Source organism: Pipistrellus hanaki (assembly GCF_964339955.1).
Source record: "Pipistrellus hanaki genome assembly, chromosome: 1".
NCBI classification, from domain to species: domain Eukaryota; kingdom Metazoa; phylum Chordata; class Mammalia; order Chiroptera; family Vespertilionidae; genus Pipistrellus; species Pipistrellus hanaki.
Window position 1 is genome coordinate 75,772,180 of NC_140503.1, and position 6,710 is coordinate 75,778,889.

General features: G+C 37.8%; 1 long non-coding RNA gene across 2 annotated transcripts in view; it reads left to right on the forward strand.

The window, feature by feature from the left end:
• Positions 1–3,313, forward strand: part of LOC311614859 — a 38,272-nt gene extending 34,959 nt beyond the window's left edge. For both annotated transcript variants that reach the window (XR_014793719.1, XR_014793720.1), the window contains exon 5: positions 2,739–3,313. This is a non-coding gene — a long non-coding RNA (uncharacterized lncRNA). The remainder of the gene's footprint in view (positions 1–2,738) is intronic.
• The last annotated feature ends 3,397 nt before the right edge of the window (positions 3,314–6,710 follow it).

Sequence of the window (6,710 nt, forward strand, 5' to 3'; positions counted from 1 at the left end):
ACTTAAGTTAGTTCATGATTCATACTAATGTCAGACATAAACAAAGAAGATATTGCAATGCCGGGCATAAATGAACTCTGTATTATCATCTATTTTTTTTTCTGTAAATCTAAAACTATCCTAAAATAATAAATTCTACTTTGAAAAAGAGAGTCTATCATGAAGTCTGCCACATAATAGGTTTTTAATCAGTGCAAAGTTAGGAAAGCTGTACCTTCATGAATTCAAGAATTTTACTCTAGAGAATAGAATGAAATATAACAGCTTAAAATAAATCAAAGGACTATCTTCCTCAATTTTTGTATAAAGAAGGAAAGTAAAAACAAGAGGTGGTAAATGAATTGCATAGAGTTGTTAAAAATTAGAAACCTTTCCCAAACACAATTACTCAGCTATTGATACCTCAAATTATTGGAGTATTTATCTGTATATCTTTATTACAAATTAACCTTCTTAACCTGAATAATTCTAATGTCATGATGGGATAAAGTAGTTAGGAGCCTCAGTTAAAGACTTTTAAGATAATCAGGTTGTATAATCACAGATTTTAGAAAAGTAGATCTTCTCAATGTAAATTAGTCATTAAATAATTAGAAATCAAAGGAGTTTAAGGGATTGAAGCCTGCCCTGCCCCAATGTGCCTCAGTTGGTTGAGCACTGTCTCATGCACCATCAGGTTTGATTCCTGGGCCCTGGGTTTTGGGCTGGATCCTGGTAAGGGTATGCAGAAGGCAGCCAGTTGAGTTTCACTCTCACATCAGTGCTTCTTTCTCTTGCTCCCTCTCAATTCTTCTCTCTTAAAAATCAATTAAAAACCATATTTTGTAAAAATGCTATATTATGTTTAGCTTGTAGAAAACTGTCATTCAATTGATTTATTATAGGGCTCATTAGAAGAATTGAGAAAAAAGCAAAAGGTTTTTTTCTGTTAAGGGCCTACAGTTAGTGAAAGGTTTTTACTTTTTAAATTCAATTTTTGGAATGATAATAGACCAAAAGTAATCCCTAACACAAGTATCCTCACAAATAAATTCATGGTTAAGCTAAGTTATAATTTAGCTTATAGGTACCTTATATCCAGGTGTTGACATTTATTTAAATATTTTATAATAAACATCTTTATTTAGTTTTGAGTCATTGAAATAAATTAATCATTATAATATTTTATAATAGGAAAGGTTCAATTAAGTTTAGGAATGTGTATTCCATTTTTTTTTATGTTTTCCATTTAGGATAGAAATTGGTTTAACTGTTAGAACAATGCTATATTAAATAGATGTCACTCTCCAAACAATGAAAAACATAAAAATTGCAGAAGAACTAACCAATTTGAACCTTTTATGCAATGCAAATAGACCAAATGCATTGGTCATCAATATCTTGTAGAAAATATAGTTGGTAGGGATAGTAAATTATAGTTGCACCATTTTTCGAATAGTTGACATCTGCTTACACAAATGATGGCAATTATTAAATATTGTGTTGAGATTCATATACTAGTATACAATACAGCAGTATCAGAGATTATTTGAGAATAGAGGAATGCTTTAGAAAGATTAATATTTCAAAACATTTACTGTTGAAGCACAGCTTAAATAAATTTAACAATAGTTCATAAGGAGTCTAAATGTTTAATGACATTTGGCCCAATGTCATTTTTTAAAGAAATAGAGTGAGAAACCAACATATTTATATGGAATCATAAAAGACCCCATATAGGCAAAACAATCCTGAGAAAAAAAGAACGAAGCAGGAGGTATCATGCTACCTGACTTCAAATTATACTACAAAGCTATAATAATTATAATAGCATGGTATTGGCAGAGAAATGGACACAGAGATCAATGGAACAAAATAGAAAGTCCAGAAATAAAACCACATGTATATGGACAGATAATTTTCAACAAAGGGGTCAGAAACACACAATGGAGTAAAAATAGTCTCTTCAATAAATGGTGCTGAGAAAACTGGAAGGCCACATGCAAATGAGTGAAACTGGATCACAGTTTGTCCCCATGTGCAAAAATTAATTCAAAATGGATCAAACACCTAAATATAAGACCTGAAACAATAAGTTCCATAGTAGAAAATATAAACGCCAAACTTATGGACCTTGGCAGAAAGAACATTTTATAAACTTGACCCAAAGGCAAGGGAAGTAAAGGACTATATAAAACTAAAAAGCTTCTGCACAACAAAAGAAACTGACAACAAAACAAAGAGGTAGCCAACCAGAAGGAGATGATATTTGCAAACAGTAGCTCCAAAAAAGGTTTAATTTCCAAAATATATACAGAACTCATTAAACTCAACACCAAACAAAAAACCCAATCAAAAAGTGGGCAGGGGACCTGAAAATTCACTTCTTCTGAGAAGACTTATGAACAATCAACAGATATATGAAAAGATGTTCAATCTCACTAGTAAATCAAATTTCTCTAATTTGCATTAGGAAAATGCAAATCAAAACTATTATACAATGAGATACCACTTTGCACCTCTTAGAGTGGTCATTATCAACAAGACAAGCAATTACAAGTGCTGGAGAGGCTGTGGGGAAAGGGAATCCTACATTCGCTGCTGGTGGGAATGCAGTCTGGCACAATCTCTATGGAAAGTAATATGGCAATTCCTCAAAAAATTAAAAATATGACCCAGTAATCCATCTCCTGGGCACACGGAGAAAAACTCAAAATCATGTATTCACAAAGATATATGCACCCCTATGTTCATTGCAGCAGTATTCATGGAGGCCAAGACATGGAGACAGCCAAAGTGTCCTGGGATAGAGGATTGGATAAAGAAGAATGAAATACTACGCAGCCATAAGAAAGGATGAAATACTGCCATTTGTAACAACTATTGTATATGGACGGAGCTTGAGGTTATTGTGCTAAGTGAAATTAGTCAGTCAGAAGGAGCTAAGAACCATATGATTTCACTTACATGTGGGATATAAAACAGAAACTTGTGAACTCAAACAGCAGTGTGGTGATTGCCAGAGGGAAGGGGTCCTAAAATATGGTGACAAGAGAATTGACTGCGGGTGGTGGGCTCACAGTGCAATAGACAGATCATGTAACACAGAAACCCACACCTGGAACCTATATGGTCATGTCGAACAGTGTCACCCCAATACATTTAATTTAAAAAAAGGTTTAAAGAAAGGAGCATGTCAATTAGGGTTTGTAAAATAACAATTTTTTAAAACATCTCTGGTGTAGAAGTTACATTTAATCTCCAATTTTGATAATTAAAACTTTTACTTGTACTCCGAATGCACCTATAATACAAGCTAGATAGTATAGTACATTTACCCAGTTTAATTATTTTAAAGTAACTTTCCATAGCACATAAAAATAATAATGTTGTTTTCTTAAAAATGAAAGGCAAAGACTGTGAAGCCATATTTATAACATATCATTACACCTCTGCCATAGATTGTCATCCAGATAAGCAAAAACACAAACAAAATAATCTTTTAGAGGAGGGAAATAAACTCAATATATAGGAACTGAAATTACTTTCCAGTTGGTTATCAAGGAAGTTCCTTTATCTTCTGCTTTTTACACCTTTAAGTTTCTCCATTATATTTAAACGCTATCTTCTCTGAAGCACTTTTCACAATTAATTCGCAACGTCCTCTTATATTATTTATTCTGTGACTCAATTAATAAACAGAGTCTCAAATAAATTAACTGTATACTTAAAGAACCCATCTAGAAATATGGTTGTGCTCTCCTGCCATCTGCATCGTGAAGATAAGCAGTTTCCCGCTTAGGCAGCGAGCGCCCAGCTTGCGGCAGGCGCAGCTGCTCCAGCTCCAGGGGCTGCAGGAGGAATGGGCAGAAAGTTTCTAGGTGATTCCGGTGGACAGAGGACACCTGTACATGAGGAGGTGGCCATCCTCAGTCCCCTGACACCTACTGGGATGGTGGCTACTTCAAGGCACGCCAGCAGTTCCCACCGAAGGCTTGGTTCCGGGCACCTGTGCATCTCCACCCCACACCCCGTCGCCATGCCCCACCTCCATCCCAGAGCCCGGAGCTGCACGCAGATCAGGAGCTCCACCTGGAACCTCAGGACTATCCTCCTGCGCTTCCTCCGGAAAGAACCCAGCACCTTCTCACCTGCCTTCCTGATGCACAGGAAAGTGGAAAGAGAGCAAAGGCTTGGGCGGGAGCTCGCAGGCCTCCCCAGAAGCAGGTCCCGGCTGGTGGGCGCAGAGCCTGCTGGTGGCCCTGCCTGCAGACCACGCTTGGGCTCTCTGACCTCTTCTGTGTCCATTGAGATGAGAACCATGAAGTGCACGCTGGGGCCCAGGCCGACATCTGCTTCGGGGACCCAGAGGAAAACGGTGGCCACTGGGAGGCCTGACACCAAGGCCCCGGACTCACAGATTTGCAAGTTTTGCCTCGCCAGGCCGGTCTGTGTGCGCCCATGGGGCACCTCCCCACCAGAGGCTATCTCACCCAAGGTTTGTGCTACCTGTCTCCTTGGATTGTTTCTTGTTGTGTCTCGCTTTCTTTTCCTGTATCATCAGGTCTGGGTTTTCCTGTGCATCAGGGAGGAGGGCCCCCGGTGGGGAGGGGTTGCATGGTGGCCTGAGGTACTGGGACCCTGGCCTGCTCCCCTGCTTCTCTGGCTGGAGCCGGAGACTTGGGGTCCCAGCTTGTGAGAGGATGGAATAACTTCGTTACCTCTTTTCTCGGCTTTAGATTATTTGGAATCTAAATAAAATGCCTTTATGAGGGGGGTGGGGCGAGAAAGCCACCTTCATCAAGGGGGCTCGGAGAACATATGGCCGGTAGTTTTCAGATATATTTGGTAAGGGTCAAGGAAAATGCACTTATTTCCCAAAATTCTTACTTTGTCCTGTTGATTAAATTACATATTAAATTAGATAAGTGGTCAGTGTTGTGCTTCCTTACAATGGATTTTCATTTTCAGTAATTCTTCAGTAAGTAGAAAAGGAAACTTTTACTTTTTTTCGGGGAGGGTGTTCTTTTTTTATTCTTTAACAAAAGGGATTGTCGATGTCTCCTCTTGAATTAAACTCTGATTATTCCGTTAAGCCCCCCACCTTCCTCATTCACCTTTGATTTTTCTTTTTCTCCAGTTAACTGTCTTTCCTCATTCTAAAGTTAGCTCTTCTAAAATTGACTATCTTCTGCCAAAATACTTTCTGGCGATCTTCCAAGGTTTTCAGCACTGATATGTGTCAACTTCTAGGATTTTTCAATATGGTGGTTTGTTTCTCTTAAAATCTGCTCCTCCCCAACCCCAACCCAGTTCATGTGTTGTAAATTTCAGCTTGATTTCTTAGTGGATAAATTAGACAGTTTCTTCATCCCCATAATCCAGAAAGACTGAGGTACAGTCACCGAAGCCTGGCCATCACCTAAACTTGGGGGCAAACTGAGCAGAAAAGAGAGAGCTGGTTCCATTAAATTTTATTATTACACATTTAGTGAACCTAGAAGATGATTTTAAATTTACCCAACTAGACTTTTTATTATTTGCAAAAGCACCAATTTAAAGTCTTAATGGAAGTTTTTTTTAATTCACTCACAAACCACAAAATGAAATTTCGCAGCAGCAGCAGTGATCCTTCGGAAATTCCAAGATTATTTTGATGATACGGTCCATGAACTTGGCATGTGGTCCATCACTGCTAGACCCCCAGGACTAAATGAGATTTCTCAGTATTTTCATAGAATCGGCAGTCATGGCTAAGGTAGTTGTATTATCATAACATCCTAGGATTCATAATATCCAGTTTGTTCTTTGCCATTGTCCCGTGGGATCTAAGCCTTATTATATCCTTCTTACTTTTTAATTTATTTTATTCTAGTGTTGAAGAACACATTTCTATTAGACACTATATATTTCTTATGTTTGAAAAACATCTTTTCTCGTTCAGTGTTTGTAGGGAATAGGACATGATAGAAAAGCCACTAGACTGAATATTAAGAGACCTGGGTTTGTATCTTAGCCCTTCTATGTCTTGACTCATTTGTTTTTATCTTATTTGTATATTACTTAATTTCCTTTTAAGGAATAGAAGGTTACCCTAGCTAATAGAGGGAGAGAATGATTTCTAGGGAGAGTTTAGGGAGATATAAGGTTAGCTTACTTAAAAGGAAATCTGAAAAATCTAAAAGAGAAGAATAGTCTCATCAGGTCAATAGATACTATCCCAGCCCCATCTCAAATTCCAGAGAAGATCTATCTCATTGGTCTAAAATTTAGACTCTAAATAGAAGAAAATGGAAGAAAACAAATCATCTTGATTGATTTAACCAGATTGTATTTAATGGGAGGCACATTTCAGGTGTTGGTAATGGAAGAACAAAAAGATGTTGGCAAAATAACAAAATCCCAAAAGGATGTAGCAAAATTAACCAGTTCTTCAGTCTTTATGCTATCACCCACATATTGCTACAGTGATTTTTGTATGAAATATTAGAGAGGCAACATAATACTTCAACTTCATAACTATCTGTGAACTGGGGCCTCTTTCCAACCAGTCTGTCACTGCTTTGGGCCAGTCCCTCATCCTGTGTTTACCAGGCTATTGTAGCTTCCTGGCTGACTGCATAGCATCTCGCTTCACTCCTCCTCCTCCTCCTAACTGCTTCTCCATATCAGTTAGAGTTATCTTTTTAAATACAATTTGTCTCCTAGTAACTCTCTGTAACTTCAGTATT